Source organism: Ailuropoda melanoleuca, chromosome 14 (assembly GCF_002007445.2).
Source record: "Ailuropoda melanoleuca isolate Jingjing chromosome 14, ASM200744v2, whole genome shotgun sequence".
NCBI classification, from domain to species: Eukaryota; Metazoa; Chordata; class Mammalia; order Carnivora; family Ursidae; genus Ailuropoda; species Ailuropoda melanoleuca.
This window is the reverse complement of record NC_048231.1, coordinates 28,181,312-28,200,620: the sequence shown is the minus strand read 5'-3', so window position 1 is coordinate 28,200,620 and position 19,309 is coordinate 28,181,312. Positions and strand designations below refer to the sequence as shown.

Sequence of the window (19,309 nt, the reverse complement as noted above, 5' to 3'; positions counted from 1 at the left end):
TGCTTAGTTTCTTTCTTATATTTCACTCTAACTACTTCTGACACGTGAAGGTCTATCCCTGGGCCACCCAACAGCCCTTGCATCACACTCCTGAAGGGGGTCCCTAAACCTGCTACTCTGGCATATTGACTATTGTGAGCTGAAGGGACTGGAGAAACAGCTGATACAGGAAGGGCTCTCTGCCGCACTCCCCCCCCGCCCCAAAAGAAGGACATACATTTCCTGTGAGGCGGGTGGCCTGCCCGGACCAGGAGGAGAATGCTGTTAGCACCGGTGATGGGGAGCTGAAGCTCAGATGGGTCTGTACAAAGAAGCCTTACTCCAGTAGCACTTATCTCCCCTACACAGTTCCTAGTCACTCCCCACAAATCCCTCATTCCTTTGCTTTGTCACATCTCCACAATGTATCCCTCTTTGTTAAAACGGTATATAAACCCCTGGGTCTAACCACCTGGGGCTTACACTTCCTTCTGTGAAGCCCCCCTGTGACACACAAGAATGTTAATATCACATAACATTTGTTTGCTTTTCCCCCTTTTAATCTGTTTGTCAGCTTAAAGTACAGGCCCCAGGTACAGAACCTAAGAGGGTAGAGGAAAAGACTTTTCAGCAGCTGATCATACTACCCTCGCTATGGCTTCCTGCCTTGCTCTGGAGGGATGCAGACATAATTGTTAGTTCTGTGCAGTAGGCAGACAGGGCTGTGCTGTTCTGAGAAAGCAGCAGACTACCCTTTTTGCCTCTGAGAGTCTGCACTCTTAGGACTGCAGACCCTCATTAAGTCTGGGTGAGTTTAGGTCCAGCATCTTCGGGCAAACTGAGCTGTGAGTGAATGTGAGTTATAATGTGAACTATAATCCACACGGGTCTTCTGAGACCCCCAACCCCGGGATGATCTGAATGTGAGTCAAGTCAAGTGAGTGTGGACACTCATTAGCGCCCGCGGCCTCTCTGGCCAGGTATGCACGTCCAGCACGGAACAGGAGTGAAAGCGGCCTTTGGGAAGAGGCAGGTGCTGTGACCTTGGTCTCTCAGCTCAATCTCCGACTTCAAAGTCACAACATCCAAGCTCCACACGTGTCCTTCTGAATGTGACCGTGACCATGACCACGGCCCCTCCGGGCATTTGGGGGCAGCTCCCAATCGCCCCGCAGTGACTGGGGCTGTGTGCTGGCGAGGCGCACAGCAGCGTGGGTCCTGGGCTTCCGCTGGACGCGCAGCCCGCTCCGCTTCTGGAGAGCCTTCAGGGGATTTGCCGGACGCGTCCTGGGGAAGAGCTGACTTTCACTGGTTCTGTGGATGTCACGAGACTTCCCCAGGACCCCTGCCCTGGGTCTTGGAACTGAAGCCATTCTCAGACCAGATCCCAGAGGCTGTGTATAAAGAGCAGCAGAGGGCAAAGAGTGGTGGGGGTTAGGCGGCCTGGGTTCTCGTCCCTGCCCCACCACCGAATGGCAGTGAGACCCTGCACAAGTCACTTACCTTTCTGAGCCTCCCGGTTACGTTGTGTGCAAGGAGGAATCCCCACCCTGCTTTCCAGCTATTCTCAAATCCCCCGCATTTGCGTGTTGGAGTGGGAGGCCCCTCTCCTGGGGAGGTCTGCTTGCCAATTTTGATCTGCCTCTTGTCTGTGTGGGTCCCATGAGGAGGAAGGAGGAGGAATCCGGGCTGAATGGTGAATGAGAGCTGGAAAACCTGGGGGATGCCTTTCTCCGCAAAGCCCCTACTTGCATGACAAGATAAAAATATCTCCCACAGTCTAACAACGGATCTTTTTTTGAAAGAAGAAGTAGTTTTTCCGGATTGGAAAACAGCTAATATGCTTAGATGTAAGCAGGTGATCACTGAAGCCTGTGAGGTGATGGCTGGTACTTTCACATTTTTATTAAAAACTAAATTTTTTCCTCATTCTACATATATTTACGTGTCTGTTATGTGCCACACACTGGAGTAGACATGGCAGTGAACCAAACAGACAGAGTCCTCGCCTTCCTGGGGCTGACTGGCTGGTGGAGAGATGGGCAAGGAACAAAATAAATGACACGTATGGTCTGCACGGAGTAACACGTGTGCTGGAGAAGGTTGAAGCAGGGGCGGGGGCTGGGACCTAAAGCCCGATGGCCAGCGCAGGCTTCCCTCCCAGAAGGGGGTGAGAGATGACGGCAGGTCGATACGTAGAGGACCAGTTCCTCAGGGGGAGGACACAGCAACCGTGAGGTCCTGAAGGGGGCCTGGCCTGGTCTAGGAATAGCAAGGAGGCCTGGGTGGGTGGAACAGAGTGAGGGAAGGGAGGGAGAAGTAGTGGATGAGCTCAGAGTCCTTGTTGGTGGTGGTGCGGGTGGATGTCAGATGACATATAAGCTAGTGGAAGGGTTTTCAGGGATGTGGTGTGATGTACACTTTAAAGGGGCCAACTGAGGGGTGCTGGGTGGCTCAGTTCGTTAAGCATCCGACTTGATTTTGGCTCAGGTCATGATCTCAGGGTCCTGGGATCAAGCTCGGGTACCCCGCTCCGTGGGGAGTCTGCTTCTCCCTCTCCCTCTGCTCCTCCCTCTGCTTCTGCGCTCTCTCTCTCTCTCAGATAAATAAATAAATCTTTAAAAAATTGAAATAAAAGGGCCAATTGATGGGCACCTGGTTGGCTCAGTTGGTTGAGTGTCTGGCTCTTGGTTTCATCTCAGGTCGTGATCTTGGGGTCGTGGGATCGAGCCCTGTGTCGTCCTCTGCACTTGACATGGACTCTGCTTGTCTCTCTTCCTTTGCTCTTCCCCCTGCTCTCTCTCTCTCAAATAAATAAATAAATAAATAAATAAAATCTTAAAAAAAAATAAGGGCCAATGGATAGTGATCATCTGTTTTTTTTTTTTTTTTTTTTTTTTTTTTTTTTTTTTTTTGCCATGTGCAGAGCCTGTCATTGGAGTGGGAGAAAGGTCTAAAATCCTAAGGTCTCTTCCAGATCCTGCTACCCAACGTGTGGTCCGCAGGCCAGCAGCATGGCCATCCCCTGAGCGCTGGTTGGAAATAGAGAGTTTCAGTCCCCATCCTGGACCTGCTGAGTCAGCCTGGGCTTCCGATGAGGCCTGCAGGCCATCTGCGGACATCCCGGGTGTGAGAAGCACCCGTCTAGGGCTGTTTGTGGCTTTGGGCAGCAGGAGCCTGGGAGTCTGCTCCAAGCGTGCCCACCGAGGCCGCGGGCGATCAGGGCAGGTGCATCACTGTGGTCAGCCTGAGCCCCTCCCTCTGTGGAAGGAGGAGGTGACAGTGACCCTGACATTTCCTTGCTCCAGCCGCGCTCCCCGCTCCTCTGCTTTTCCAGGTGCTCGCCACTCCTGGTGCCGCTCCTCTTCTTCATCGGACTACCCTCCCTGGGTTGTGCGGGGTGCAAGGTGCATCGGGAGGCTGGCGCTCCGGCGTTTGTGGAATTTCTAGGATGGCTTTCAGTGTGCTTAGAGCCGTTCTTTCTTGTTAGCAGAGGGTCACAAATGTCCTACGTCTGCGCCGCGACAGGGAGTGGGGCACCTGCTCTGCCCCCACGGACCACGGCCCACCAGCTTCAGCAGGGCCGCAGGCACGGGGCCAATCTGCGGACCAAGCTCCCATCATCTTCTGCCAGGTCTCTTCTGGGTCCAGCGGCTCTGGGTGGAGGAAGGCTGGTCGCTCGGAGGGTACACGGAGGTGTCGCTTCTCACGGGAAGCAGCGGTTCTGCGTGGCACTGGCCGGTCCGTCCTCTGTGGCGGGGGTACCAAGCCTGGAGGCTCGGCTATTATTAACTTCTGAGGAACCTTCACGTGCCTGAGTATCAGGGTGCTTATTGATAAAATGGGGTTCTAATCACTTCTACGTTGCAGGCAGGTTATTGAAGCTTCACTATATAAATGCTTTTGAGAGCTGTTCTTAAATGTGTGATTTCTGGGCTTCGGTCTCTACGTATACTAGCATACTTTTTTTTATTTTAATGAGTGTGAAATCCTCTCTCTACTTCTGTTCATTTAATGACTGCAGCATTGATGAGCAGATAGTGGCAAATGCCTATTAATGTTACTCACGGATTAGTGTGGGTTAAGAAACAAGCTAGACAGTGACCTTTCTTGGCTATTTCTGAATTAGTCACACACTTCCCATTATTTGTGTAATGTCAGCAGTATGACCTAAATAAAGTTAGGGTTGATCTCCCTCAGGATATGTTTTGGGTTTCTCCTCACAATAAAGTTAAAGGCAAGCTGATGTATGGCTCGCGATCAAATAGACCTTGTCAGCAGAGCGCTTGCTCTTCTGGGGAGTTATTATTGAACGTTGGTTTCTGGATGTGGTCAAATTCTCAGGTTTCTCAAGTGTTTTCTGGCCCACTAAGGGCTGTCGTAGAACGCAGTCTGCATTTGTCCCTGCCATTTTCCATTGGTGGGGCAACTCGATCGCTCCAGTGGCCCTGCGTCTTACCTTACCACCTTGGAATTCCAGATCAGCCCAACGCTTGCTGGGGTTGGGTGTTTCCAGGTCTTTGCCATTGTGCTGTGAGATGGCCTTCTGGGCTCGCCTCACTCATGACTTAATCAGCTGCTGTTCATTCTGCATAAAGCAGTTGGGTTCCGGGATGCGGTTTCATGAACTGTGTCATCTTAGGCAACCTGCAGGTGAAAGCAAGGGAGCAAACTACCCAACCTTCATAGCAACCACCAAACTCCCTTGGTCACACTGGGTCTCTGATCAAATTTACGCTGCAGAGATAAAATCAGACCATCACAACTTAGCTTGGCAGAAACCACAGTGGGAGCTATGTCCTGAATCATGCATGGTTTCCAGACCTTCCCTCTTCTGCCTTAAATTCTGTGTCACTGCCCAGGATGGAGATCATCCTTGCCTTTTAGGTTCCATGAAGGCCTGTTGAAGAACACAGTGCTTCATGACAAGTTCATGTTTGGTTTGGAAGCTTCCGGGGTGAGTGGGGATTGTATCTAAGAGCTCAGGGTTCCAGGTCTCTAGATGGGCTCTTTGGGATTGGGGAAATGGTAACCGTTGGTTCTGTGCGCTGTGATGGCTGCTTGAGGGAGTTCGGTCTGGTAATATTGTAAGGTGGCATCTTACAAAAAGTTCATACCAAGAAGAGCATCTCTCCCAAGCAATATGAAGCCACTCCTCAGAGATTTTCCCCAGACCTGGGGCTTTGGATTGGGGTAGGGAGTGGGAGCAGGGTGGAAATATGGGCGGCTGGACCAAGTTGTCGTGAACACTCCAACACTGGCCTCGGACTGAACTGTGGCTCTTTTCTCTGCTCTCTAGTGTCCCTGAGAAGAGCACCAGTCTTCATAAACAGGGCCGTATTGAAGGACCAGTCCGTTGTGAATTATTGCCAGGACAGATCCTGGCAATAAATGTTATCATTCTTGTTCTCCCAACTTCTCACCAACTTGGTAAAAGATGGCTCACTTCTGTCACAAGTCTTGCCATCTGCTTCCCATCTCCAAGTGCATAGGAATCGTAGCGTTCAGTGTTTGGACCCCTCTGTGGCATTTTAGCCATCCTGCAAACACCCGGGATGGATTCTTGACACGTGGGTTGGAAAGTAAAGGAGCATAATGCCATAGGTTTTAGTCTCCTGTGTGTTCGTGTCTCCCAAATGCACGTGACTGGATTAGCAATGCACATGACCACTTGGCTGGTATATTCCCTGACGGAGTGACCCAGTTAGAGGCTTGGCCCAGGGACAGGAGGAGCGAGGCTAGTTGGGCACTGTCAGGGGCTGGGGGATCCTGCGATTCTAGTCAAGGGTGCAAACAAGTGTCAGAGCCAGGGGGAGAGTCCCTGCTATTGCTTTAATCCCTGGGTCATTTCCTTTCTGGCCACGTAGATAAATAGAATGGAGTAAGAAGAATATCCAGTGGGCCTGACACGAGGGCTTGTTCCGTGGTGTCGCCTATGTCTTTGGGAAGCGGCCATTGTAAGTGGTCTTCTGGGTTTGTATCCAATTGTTAGCCAAACTTGAAAAGTTTCCAAACTCCTTAATGTGTTAGTATGCCCAGTGAGGCAAGGATCATTACCGCACCCTCAGCGGTGACCAAGCAGACCTTCAGAGTGGTAGTGACCTAGTGAAAATCACACGCTTGTAACTAGCCAGGCTGGGACAGAAGCCCAGCCCCTGACTCCGTCTGTCCTACTATTGTCTCTCAGATGGTGAAGTGGCTCAATCTATAAAACGTGTGGTTGCTATGAATTACTGTTGTTGGTAAGGAGAATTGGAAACATTCGCATTTCTAGATTACCTTTCAAATATTCAAATTCATGCACCAGAAGCATATGGCTAGAACTTTTATTTTTTCACTCAGATGTCTTCCAATGTGCTTCATTGAATTCCAAATCCACATCAGGTTTGAATTTTGAAAATGCCAACTGTATACTAACTGAATGTGAGAAATGAAGAAAACTTTCATAAATGTTTTTTTTTTAAATAAATGGTGATTTATTTTTCTGCATTCAGATAAACCAGCTGTATGGATTTTTTTCTGTTTTGTTTCATTTGCATCTTGATAGTATTGAGGGAACAATACTGCTGATGTATTCTTAGCCAATTTTCTACAAGACAGTTCCACAATGGCAGGTATCAAACACCCAAGGAAAATGAACCATGGCGTTCTTTCCCGTCACCTCCGCGGGCCAGGAACATGGACTTCGCTTTGGGTGGATGGAGAGGACTTGGTTGTCAGACAGCCGTGTCTGCTGTGTCTTCTTGGTCTGTCCAAAATTTTGGTCCAGTAATTATCTGACTCTGTTTTCTTCCCATTTGGAGTTGAGCTGCATTTGCAGGAGCTGTTCATGTTTGTGTCACTTACCAGATAAGAGATTCTCAAGCCCTTTAGAACTAATAAAGGAGAGCTTTTATCTGCTATCTTTTCCTCAGTTGCAGAGAAAATTAGTCTGAATGTGTGTGTTTTGCATGACCTCAGTGAGAGGCACCATCACTGGAAGGAACATTAACGTGGAAGTCAGAAGACTGCCCGACAGAATCCAGGGATGGGGTTCTTATTTTTTTAAGATTTTATTTATTTATTTGAGGGGGGAGAGAGAGAGGAGAGGGAGAGAGAATGAGTGGGAGGAGGGGCAGAGGGAGAGAGAGAAGCAGGCTTCCCACTGAGCTGAGAGCCCTATGAGGGGCTCCATCCCAGGACCCCAGGATCATGACCTGAGCCGAAGGCAGACACTTAACCAACTAAGCCACCCAGGAGCCCCAGGGATGGAGTTCTAATAGCTTCATAAGCTTTGAGATGCCCACTTGTGGAAACCTCCCCCAGTCCTACCATCAAACATATTAAAATATGCCACAAAGTATGATTTATGCATTGTACATCTTCAAATTTAAGTCGACATTTACTGTAAAAAAAACCCCTTATTTTATGTACAGCTAAGAAAAAATGCTGCCTAATATAATTAGATGCACTCATTTCAGAGAGTTCAAGTGTAGAAAAATGTGCATTTTAGAATTGGTGAAATATAATTTAATTATGAGTTGAGCTGCAGTTGAGTTGTTGAGATAACGCTAAATTTTATAATTTTATAGATGTAGATTTATTTCTAACATAAAAAAAATCTAAAACACCCATGTATCCATTACCCACCTTTGGCAGATCTGAACATTTTGCCACATTGCTTTAAATATTAAAAAAAATAAAATAAAACAACGGGGTGCCTGGGTGGCTCAGTCAGTTAAGCATCCGACTCTTGGTTTTGGCTCAGGTCCTGGTCTCAGGGTCATGAGATCGAGCCCCGCATTGGGCTCCTTGCTCAGTGGGGAGCCTGCCTCTCCCTCTGCTTGCCACTCCCCCTGCTTGTGCTCTCTTTCCCTGACAAATAAATAAATAAATAATCTTTAAAAAAAAATAAAAAGAAAACACAGCTAGTTGTCTCCTAGTATCCATTTCCTTTCCGAAAAAGAACCCCGCAGCTCTAGCTGAAAATGGTCACTGGCTAAGTGACTAAGTTCCGGCTGATAGAGGGACATGGCAGGGACCAGTACAACGTCTGGGTTTTACCTTGAAAACAAAGGAACAAACCCTTCATGTTCTCTTTCCCCCTTGCTTCTGACTAGGATGGGACAACGTGGTAGTGAGCTGCCCATCCGTATGTGGGAAACACACCAGGAGATAACAGAGCTACAAAATAGAAAAATCCTGGTCCCTGCCTTCACGATGCCTGCTGCCTAACCACATCCCACCGTCCCTGGTCCCATCATCAGATTGTCTACCATTTTAGGCTTGGATAAGCAAACATCTTTTTATTTAAGTCATTGGTGCGATTTGATCTCTAGTAAAGCAGATCCAAAAATGTTCCAATAGAAGTGGTTTACATTCTGATTATGTACATTGCTAGTGGCTTACTGTATTAAAAACTTCATTTTGAGCACCTGGGTGGCTCAGTCTATTAATCGTCTGCCTTCAGCTCAGGTCATGATACCCGGGCCCTGGGATCGAGTCCCACATCCGGCTCCCTGCTCGGCAGAGAGTCTGCTTCTCCCTCTCCCTCTGCCCTTTCCCCTGCTTGTGCTCTCTCTCCCTCTCTCTCGCTCTGTCAAATAAGTAAATAAATCTTTTTAAAAGAAGTTTTAAAAATTTCATTTTTCTTAAGTAGGGAGGATTAGGGTAAAGCACATTGATGTAATTCATTGCATCCTTAGATTAAAAAAGGAAAACAATATATTTTATAACTTCCCCCGTGGCTACCTATGTATTAGTGTCCAGTCCTGGAGTGGACATAACCCTGGTAAGGGCTCATGAGTTAAGTTCACTGATTATCTTCCATATAGAGATAGAGCAAGTTCATACACACTGAGGACAGCTAGCTGCTCTGTCCCCAACTGAAGACATTTTAAAGCAAACGTCACAGTGATAACTTCAGAATGAAAGGGAAAAGTTTCCATTCACGGGAGGATTTTCTTCCCCATACTTGACTGCGTATCCGTGTGAGCATCATACAATGGAGGCCTCCCTGGTCAGTTTCTGCAGGACCTGGTCCCTAGAACTCCCCACCACCCGCACGGCAAATACTGCAGTCTGGCTGGCGTTCATGCAACTCCATGCCAGGGTACCTTGCCGGTTGGAATGCTTACTTTCTGCGGAGTGGTTAAGTGGCTTGGGGGATCCATCCAGAGGAGCAATGTCTGTGTCAGAGCCACGGGTAGCTATTAGGGGGACACAGAGACCAATTCCTTCCCGTGCCGCTTTGCAGCCCTGATTATGCCTGATGGGAGCACACCGGCTAGCTCGTGCCTGATCTCTCAGGTCAGTGTGAGTTCTGGCCTTTAAGGCAAGTCTGGTCTTTGGTTTCCCTCTCAAAGGGCCCTTGCAACAGAGTGCTACGAGGCAGCTGACCTCTCCTTTTGAATGGTGGTGGTCCTATCATTGCCAGTCATATTGGAAACACCTTGACCTTGAGCCGTTTGACCCCTTGCATTAAGAATTGGGTTGTCAGGTGAGTGAATCTCAGACTTCTGTAGTCCATGCGTGGATTTGATGCAAAAGACCATGGGTGTCTCTTATGCCCTTGTGCCGACTGCTTCCAAACACACGTTAAACCCCTACCCCCCACCCCGGAGTGAGCGGGAAGGTGAGCCCTACTCTGAGTGAGATTCAGGCCATAAGTTAAATTCATGGAGGAAAAAGCAAAGCCAAATGATACAAAATTCCTTCCTTCCACAGAGGCTGGAAACTCGGCTACGTGGAGCCCAGCGCAGTAAGGAAAAATGGTCAAGGTAGCGTGTGAAAGTCCGTTTGAGCATTCTGCCTGATTGAACCGCACATTTCCTTGGACCGGTTTTGCATTCTAAAAAATAAAATAAATTTAGAAGTAAAAATTCCCCTAAAGCCAGTTCTCATATTGATTTGCTTAATAATCAGTTCACCAGAAATTCAATCCCATTTTGAATGTTTTTGTATTCATCGCTAGTATCTCAAAAAAATATTTAATTTAAAAATGAAAATTAAGGGTAAACTAAAATTTAAAAACAAGCTGGGTGTGCCCCAAGAAGACTCCATTTATAAACCTCTTCATGCCAAAGAGATGGCCAAAGTAAGAAAGGACATTCCCATGTCAAAGCACTCAAAAAGTTTTCAAATTATAGGCAAATTGCTCATTAGGTGACTGGCTTTAGGCTAATTGACCTGGAGTCAATGGCATCCAAAAGTTGACACTTTGTGCTCAGGGACACTCTCTCAGGCCTGTATTCATCTTGTTTCAGACAAAATTCTGATCAGCTCTCGTATTTGGTTTCCCAGCCCCTGGCATATCAGACGTGAATCAAACAGGGAGAGAATGGCGAGAGCCAGGCCACTTTGCGTGGTGAGGCCAGCTGATACCCTGACAGCCAGGAGCGGTGAGCAGAGGCCAAAGAGAATTAAAATGTAAATACAGGGATTAGCAAATCACAGGAGTGTGGGGCCTTTTCCTGTGCGGGTGGCCTCCTCCTCCCCCGCCTGCCCGCATCCATGACTTCTGAGAGCACCTATGTATCATCATGTCCGTGATGCCAGTCACGTTATAACAAACACTTAAAACAGGAGAAATCGCGTGCCGTGTACTTTGCCCAATTCATTGTTTTGTTATATGATCCAATTTAGAAATGTTTTCATCAAAAGGAACCAAATCGTACCCTTGAATTGGAGCATCCGTTGGAAGGTAGTTTCCCCCTGGCCTCCATGAGAGGACTCCCCAGAACACTGCGCACAGGATGCCTTCTGCTTCATGGACACCCCCACCCCGACCCTGCCGCCCCTCTGGCCAGACTAGAACAATGCAGTGGTCTGGAAAAATTTCACTTCTAGGAAGTCCTCTTTCCCCAAAGTATGTAACATGACCGAATCCCGTCAATTCTTGATATCCAGGGTGACGCGGGTAGGAGGTTGTGAAGAGCCCCAATCAGGATGAAGTCCACCTTCCATTATCTGGTGGCTCTAAGTCCGGAACAGCTCACTTCCTTAGGGTGGTGTATGAGTCCAGAGAAAGAGAACCAATTGTTTGTTTCTGTCTGTCTGTCTGTCTTTCTGTTTGTAAGTATCGTTCCTCCAGTTACTTTAAGTCCTCTACAACCAGCTGCATTTGTGAGCGCACCCAGAGGCCGTATGGCACGTGGAGAGACCATTAGATTGGGTAATAGAGATGGGGTTCTGCCACTTGAATGTGTGACCTTGGGCCAGTCACTGACTTTGGGAACCTCCGTGCTCTCTAATGAGAGATGAGGTTGGTGACACTTGCCCAGCAAATTCATAGTATAATCTCGTCCTAGTCAAATGGGACAACCTATGGAAAAATGCTTGTCAGTTCCCAACAAATGTAGACACAGAGGTGCAAAGTAAATGTAAAGAACACCTGTTTTCTTGCTGTGGCTCTGCTCCTTAAGTTTGTAAGTACTGCTCATGGTAAGTTAAAAGGTAATCTCTACCTGCCCTGCTAATACTCAAAGGCTAGGCTTTATACTGGCCCTAACATCATCTTGAGATGCTTTTAAAAAGTGCCATCTCTTTCACTACTAAGGTGTATGTATCTGTTTTCTGTTTTGCTTTATCTTAGGGATGAGTTGATTATTATTATCATAGTATGTAGCCATGAATGATTCAATTTGGGAAAATGATAGGCAAATTTTGCTTACCTTTTGTAGGGTGTTGTTGCCATAATCCCCACAAATAAAGTAGTGGTTTCTTTAAAACATACCAGTTCGGAGTCACGGATCTGCATTTTTAAAGCCTACAATTGATTGTTTGGTGCGAAAATTGTAATTCAAGTGAAGCACATCAGCATGCAAATCTAAAGTGTGGCCATTTTCATCTAGATTGAATATTATTAACTAGCCCAAGGGATAGGATGTAATTAAGATTTTGAACAGCTTACTTTTGTCTACTGCCATGAGTAACCTCAACATTTAAAGTGGTGTACTGGTTTAAATAATGGGAAGGTGGCCCGATGTGCCAACATCTATACATTTTGCCTCTTAGGTGTAATAAGAGAATATTTGACTTTTCACCACTGGTCCAAACATTTGATGAGGGCAGCGATTTGAACTTGAAGCAAATAAGAGAATGTTCAGATTCCAGGGAAATCGCATTTCTTTCTGAATGATGGCAGATTTCCATCTTGTTAGTCATTCACTCACTCTAATACCTTCGTCCATGGGCTTAGGAACAAAGACCAAGCAGGGACAGATGAAGCCCTTGTTGAGGGGTTTATGCTTTTGCCTAATTAAAGCTTTTGGACTTACAGCCTGCTAATGCAACTCTAGTTAGAAGGAAGAACAACACTTAGCTTGGAAATCCACTTCAGAAACTTTGCAAGACCTCCCTCTGCCTTTCACGGGACTGCTAAGGCACATTTCTAATGGTACCTTTATTCCGGTGCCGTTCCATGATAACTTCTTCTTTGGTGAGATAAGATGTTCACCTTCTTTTTGTCCTACCCACACCGTTTTAAAAGAAAGAAACAAAGTTGTCTATTTCTCCCAGGAGAAGTTAGTGAGAGAGTCCATTGCCTCGCTGTACTACCGTAAGCAGCTACCCAGCAGGCTAGGTTGGCACACAGCTCATTTCAGCCAACCGTATTTTCAGGTGTACCATATGTATTTAGTACATCATTTGATAATGCTAAAAAATATTAAAGCAGTGTGAGACGAAAGGAGAAAGAAGATGAATGTTAGCATTCCCCTGGGGTTCATGGGTGAAGGAATTAACACAGCGTGGCACTCTACCCTAGCTGTGTTTGTTTCCATGGCAACAGCTACGTACATGTTTCAGACTATCTACAGTGACACAGTTGCAGAAATAGTAGCTTGCAGGTTTCTGATATCGCATCAGTGGACAGGCAGCACGCACTATATTAAGTAAGTGTAAAAGAATTTAAAATATAGCTCTGATTCAGATGTATATTAGCTCAGCTGAGCCATGTGTCGGGGGTTTTGACATTCCCCTGCCTCACGACAGCAAAATCTGGGCAAAGTTGAAAGTTGCAAGATTCCAGTCAAACAATTGTCCTTGCTTGGGTAAATATCAAATGAAACAAATGTGAGTGAGTTACAAAGGTAAGAAAATGGCCTTGGCAGATGACATATTTAAGAAGGATATTGTCAGGGAAGCTAATTTTTTGGAGGGGGGTGGTGATGGGTAAGGAATGAAAGCTTTGGTTGAAAATAGCTGAGTCTTAAAGCAAATCTAATGTGCAGCAGAATCTTTAACTGCTGCTGAGTTTATGGCAACTAAGGTCTTTGAATGTATCGTTGCAGAAATTGCTTTTATGTAAAAATGATCAGGTGAGGAGCAGAGAGGTTGATTAGGTGTGCAGTTAAAGGGAATTTGGGGCTCCATTGTCTTTTCTGAATGCTTATGTAAATATCTCTCTTCTCGCGGGGATGACCCTGGTTTGTCTTTGACATTTGCTGCTACTTTTTGGTACCATTTGCTGGTCTCTGTGTTTATATTCTGCTGCCACATTGTAGCCTGATAAGACTTGAGTGTTGGTTAGAGAGCAACCAAGTAAAGATGATAGACTTTGTAAGTGTGTGACTTTGCAATCAGATTGTACGGTAATTTAGGAGAAGTGTTCAAGTATGTATTTATTTACGTGTTAGACCTCTGCTTTTGAATAGCAGCCTAGGTATTGGGTTAATGGATTTCAATGTGCACGTTATGATTGCGGGAGCTTTCAAGTATGTTGTAGTTCAATTTATACTGAGTTTTTAATGTCAAAATATTTTTATTTATGCCCCTTATTCAGTTTAAGCTACATTTACCTTATAGTTTTATTATTCATGTATCAGTGAAGAGAAGGTAAAATGGCATGGTAATTTAAGCTAATCTATTCATTTGAGGAGGATTCATTTTCTGACCATAGGTGGACTTTTACAGAAAGTGGCAGGAGATACACAACTCTTTTGGTATGTATGAGACAATGTTTTATGTGCACGTGAAACTACGGCACCTACTGCATGTTGCTCTTCGCAGTAATTATTTGATTAGATGTTAAGAGAACACCTATTGTAGGGGGGAGGGGTTGTGCACTCTGGAGCTTCCGGAACACCTGGGTATGTGGAGGGCTGGGACAGATTTTGAATTATAAATCGGGGACTTGAACCCTAGAATATTCAACACCCCAGTGGATAGATACGATTTGCTTTTCTAAATAAGGTGATCCAAAATGAAACTAATGTTGAAGCCTCCCATTTATTGCCCATCTGTAGTCAGAGCCACCCGGGGGATGGGAAGGGACGTTTGTGTTTTCTATGCGGAATTAGCGTTCTGGTGGCTCATGCCCAAGGCAGCTCCTTTCTCAGAGGACCAGCCCCTCTTCCTAAGGCCACACTTGTTTCTGTTTTTGTTGTGGGACACCGGCCCATTTTAGGGGCTGATGGGAGGGCAGGTTTGCAGACCCCCTCCCCGTGCCCTGTGTATCGTGGTGGGCAGCCTCTCTCCGGGACAGCTGCAGAAAGCCACCTGTGCCTGTGCCCCTCCTCCCTGCCCCCAGGCAGAGGAACCAGATACTGTTGGTATGAAGTTTACATGATTTTCTGCTCTTACACTTGAGGGGCCCTGGAAACTTTGGGTTTATTACCCTTGGGCTCTGAAACCAGAAATCAAAAAAGTGTCAGTGTACCCCTTGGGAGGACTAACTCAACTCTTGTCTGTCCCGGAGCACTAGAGCAAGTCCTTCTAACAGTAGAGATGTTTGGGTTTTTTGTTTGTTTGTTTGTTTTTGTATCATTCAGAAATATTTTCTAGTGTAAAGCAAAAAAACGGAAAGCAACAACAACACAAACCCACCAGTCTATACCATGTTGTTTACCTCTTTTTCTAAGACTAGAAAAACATATGAACCTAGATGTAGAGCCCTGGGCTGAACCAGTCATTTGAATGTAAAATCCTGGCAGTGCTTGTAGGAAACTCAATTCCTTCCATTTGAAGGGCCAGGAAATTGATTTGGAAAAAAATAAATGTGAGGGATTCCCAAATACTGGCAGCATGGAATGAATAAGAGAAAAATGAAGGTACAGACTGATCTTATTACCAATCTGAAATGGTCATAGAATTGCCAGGATACGCTTCCTGCGGCATAGCTCATTTGGAATGTCCACTGCCCAGAACTTCGGAAGGTTCTTGGTGATCACGGGGTAAAAGCCGGTCCGTGGGCTGGTGTCCAGGGCATTCCCCAACGGTCCCTCTTCAGCGCCTCCCTGCCCCAGATCTTCTCTTCCTTGAGCATCTTATGGTGCTGCCCTAGGGTCCTAAATACGATGTCTTGGCCATGTCAGGAAGTTTCAGGGCTTTTGTTCTGGCTACTGCCTCTGCCCGGATGCCTTTACTCCTATCTTTTCAGCTTCGATTCCATTCTTCCATAAAACCTTAAAGAACTCTCCCTCTCTCCCTCAGTGGGATGATTTCCCCATCCTTCACGTTCCATAACAGTTTCTTTGTCTGCAATTATAGCTCTGATTCTGCAATATTAACATGAGTCGTGTCTGCCCTTAACGGAGACGTAAGTGTATTAACGACAGGACCATGACTCGCGGACTTTTGTAGCTTTTGCCACACCTAGAACAGTACTTCAAACTGTAGAATCCTGAAAGCCTCATAAAGATATACATTGTTGAATCATCTCCAGTGCTCCTGTTCTCTGCTCAAAGACAGTCTGGGGTCCTGAGGCTCCTAAGGCTGCATCTGTCGCAGCACCAAGCATCTGGACCAGTTCAGCCTCTTTCAGATGCTTCCAAATGTCTGGCTCTTTGGCGTCATCTAAACACAGAAACCAAGTGAATGGCCGATTTCTCTTTCTTTCTTTCTTTCTTTCTTTCTTTCTTTCTTTCTTTCTTTCTTTCTTTTCTTTCTTTTCCATATTTAGAGAATCATAAGATTTCATAGCCAGGAGGAACCTTAGGGAGCTGAACTCCTATTACAGAGGAGAGAATTCTATGTCTGGACTGTAAGGGAGTTTTCCAAAGCCACATGGTTGGTTAGCGACCCAGGCGTGTGGATCCAGCCGATAATCTCTCTACATGGTCCTGTCTACTGAACCTTCCTGGCCGTGACCTTGGGTTTCACTTAAGACATCACCTGTCAGCTCGTGCTCTCTCCCCTGTGTTGGGATTGGCCAGCTTTCTCTATTTAATCACCAACATCGGACAACAGTCCTGTTACCCAGTCTTTGCTAAAGGCTGATATCATTGGGATAGAATTAAAAACAGAAGTGGACTCCAGTTTAACTCAGGGGCCCTGGGAGCAGTGCTAACGATTCATTAGCCATTGCCTCACTGAGGACACAGCAGCTGCTGAACTCGGTCAGGATCAGACCCTTAAAAAGAGTGGAAAAAAGAAAGCACATACTTTCCAATGCCTGGGCACCACAGAGCCGGGCCAGCTGGGCGCAGCACGGTGGCAAGAAGATCTCTTCAGTTTCAGAAATATGAGCCCCCGAGCTCGCACACAGGGAGGGGCAGGGAACGTGGCTGCAACTAGAGCTGACTGGCATTACGTCTCTGAGCTTGCTTCTGCCTGCAGTCCTATCAGACCCCGCCCCTCCGGGAAGCCCACCAGTAGCTAAAGAAAGAGCCAGCCGTCCAAGTTGACATAAGGAGCAAGCTGTGTGTGTGTGTGTGTGGGTGTGTGTGTTTAAAGACCTGTGTCTGAGGTCGACAGGCTCTTTCAGAGGAACTCTTGGCTTTCTGTGTAAACGTGTACTTCCTCTTGTCCAGAGTTAGCCTGTTAAGGGAATAAAGCGCAATTCAGGTTTCCAAGTTGGAAGCCTGATTAATCTCTCTGCCAGTTACATATGGAAATAAATTAGTAAATGGTCCATCTGGGACTAAACTCCTGCAGAGATGATAAATTATCGCCATCGTATATGTCAGTGTTGCTGAAGACTGAGTTGTGCTCACCAGGAGCTGCTGAAAGATAACTGGATGCTCTATCGTGGTCAGAGGAATAAAATTTAAAAAAAAATTACGAGTAAAAATTTTACCTTGAAATGTTTCTTGGAAGAATGGTTTGGTGGATGCCAAATTTATTGCTCAGGATTGCTGTATGTGCACATATTTAAAAGGTGAGCCTCAAGGGCATAGGAAACATTTTGCTTTTGTACTTTGAAAGGCCGAAACAATAAGTATTAATTAGTCCCCACGTGTCTCGATGAGCAGGATAATTCTGTACCTTACGGGAGCATTGCACTTTGTAATTGTCATAGCAACTTCTTGTCTCTTCTGTACATTTCAGTGAAGGTGGGGCTAGGCAGTGCCTCTAATTCTTGATCACTAAAGCACTGAGATTTTGAGGGTTGAGTCCCTTACTCACAATGACTCAGATGGCTAAATGGCAGAACTGGGATGAGCAAGCAGATATTGCCGATTCTGAACCCAGTTTCATTTCCGCCAGAATCTCGTACGACATCAGAACATTTCACTATCCCGTCATTCACCCAGCGGCATCAGGAACTGAAGCATTCTATTTGTGCCAGTTTTCTAGAGGCAAAAGCCATACTTCTTGATCATGAAAAGTTTTTCTTTCCCTCTAATTGGAGATGTCGAGTGTTGGTTTAACATTTTTTTAGATGTTTCAATTTGTTTAAATGGGCGTATAATTGACATATAACATTGTATTAGTTTCAGATATATAGCATAGTGTTTCGATATTTGTGTACATTGTAAAATGATCACCGTAATGTAAGTCTAGTTGGTATCTGTCACCTTACATAGTTACAAAAAAGTTTTTTCTTCTGATGAGAACTTTTTTTTTTTTTTAAAGATTTTATTTATTTATTCAACAGAGATAGAGACAGCCAGCGAGAGAGGGAACACAAGCAGGGGGAGTGGGAGAGGAAGAAGCAGGCTCACAGCAGAGGAGCCTGATGTGGGGCTCGATCCCATAACGCCGGGATCACGCCCGCCCTGAGCCGAAGGCAGACGCTTAACCGCTGTGCCACCCAGGCGCCCCCTGATGAGAACTTTTAAGATCTATTCTCTTAGCAACTTTCAAATATGCAACGTAGTATTCCAAACTATCGTCCCCATGCTGTGCATTACCTCCCCATGACTTGTTTATTTTCTAATTGGAAGTCTGTACCTTTTGACCCTTTTACCCCTTTCTTCCTTCTCCTCATCCCGGCTTAACTTTTTTCCTGTGATTAGGGCACACCACTATCCACGTGAATTATTTTATAAAACTAAAACCACAGATGTCTTCAGGGACTTCTTAGGTATGGTAACACTTTGCCCCTTTGCAGAATGGCCTGAGGTTACTGTGACATCTAAATTCTGGTGCCTACTTTAAAATTTTCTTTTGTGTCTTCCTCCTGGGCAGAACCTCATCGGTTAATTCTTAAAGCAGCTGAGGTGTGCACCCCTCTAGAAAGTGTAGTTAAAAACAGAAAAGCAAACCGGCTTTAGAAATCTTTGAGTCACCTAGTTTATCAGACATCAGCTTCTCAACAGAAGCAGCGGGTACCGTGAGGCGGTCTTCACACAAGAAAGAGAAGCCACAAGCCCCTAGCATTTACCTGTCTGAACTTGGAAGTCACCTTGTCTCACCCAGACCGCCTTAAGTTTCTCAAGGCTCAGCCAGACTTGGTTGCTCCATGCACCTGAATGGCCCCTCACGCTTCCTCGCCTCAGGGCCTTTGCTTCCATTTTGGCCTGTTTCCACCTGTCAAAATCTTGTCCGGATCTCAAGGCCCATGATTACTGTGGTGGTCTTGATGCTTTCCCTTCCCTGCTCTTGAAACAAATGTCTCCTCGGAAACCCTCTAACTGTTTATTAAAGGAAATCACACTGTCTGTATTTGAGTTGCCTGCATATGTGTCTTGTCTCCCATACTGGATGATGCTTTTCTTTTTTTTTTTTAAAGATTTATTTATTTATTTGAGAGAGAGAGAGTGCGTGCATGCGTGCACACCAGCAGGGGGCGGGGCAAAGGGGGAGGGAGAACCAGACTCCCCGCTGAGCGCAGAGCCCCTGTGTGTGGGGGGGGGTCCTCTGAGATCATGACTCTGAGCTCATGACCTGAGCCAAAATCAAGAGTCTTAACCTCCCAAGCACCCAGGTGCCCCAAGGACAATCTCTTTCTTAAAGGCAGGGGTTTGGTCATCCTCTCTCTGATTCCTCCTCCCTCCCCCATCCTTATGCGTTGCCTGTTGTTAAAGCTTAACGCACAGTGGAGTAAAGTAGTTTTATTTGACAACGACAGAATCAATGTCTTTGGATGGGTGGATAAATTACTAATCAAGGGCATAACAGAATTACTTGGAGGGCTTGTTAAAACCAATCGTGGGGCCCCACCTCAAATATCGCGATTCAGTAGATC

General features: G+C 46.1%; 1 long non-coding RNA gene across 2 annotated transcripts in view; it reads left to right on the top strand.

The window, feature by feature from the left end:
- Window positions 1-19,309, top strand: part of LOC117796012 — a 130,542-nt gene that overhangs the window by 86,940 nt on the left and 24,293 nt on the right. The window lies entirely within an intron of this gene.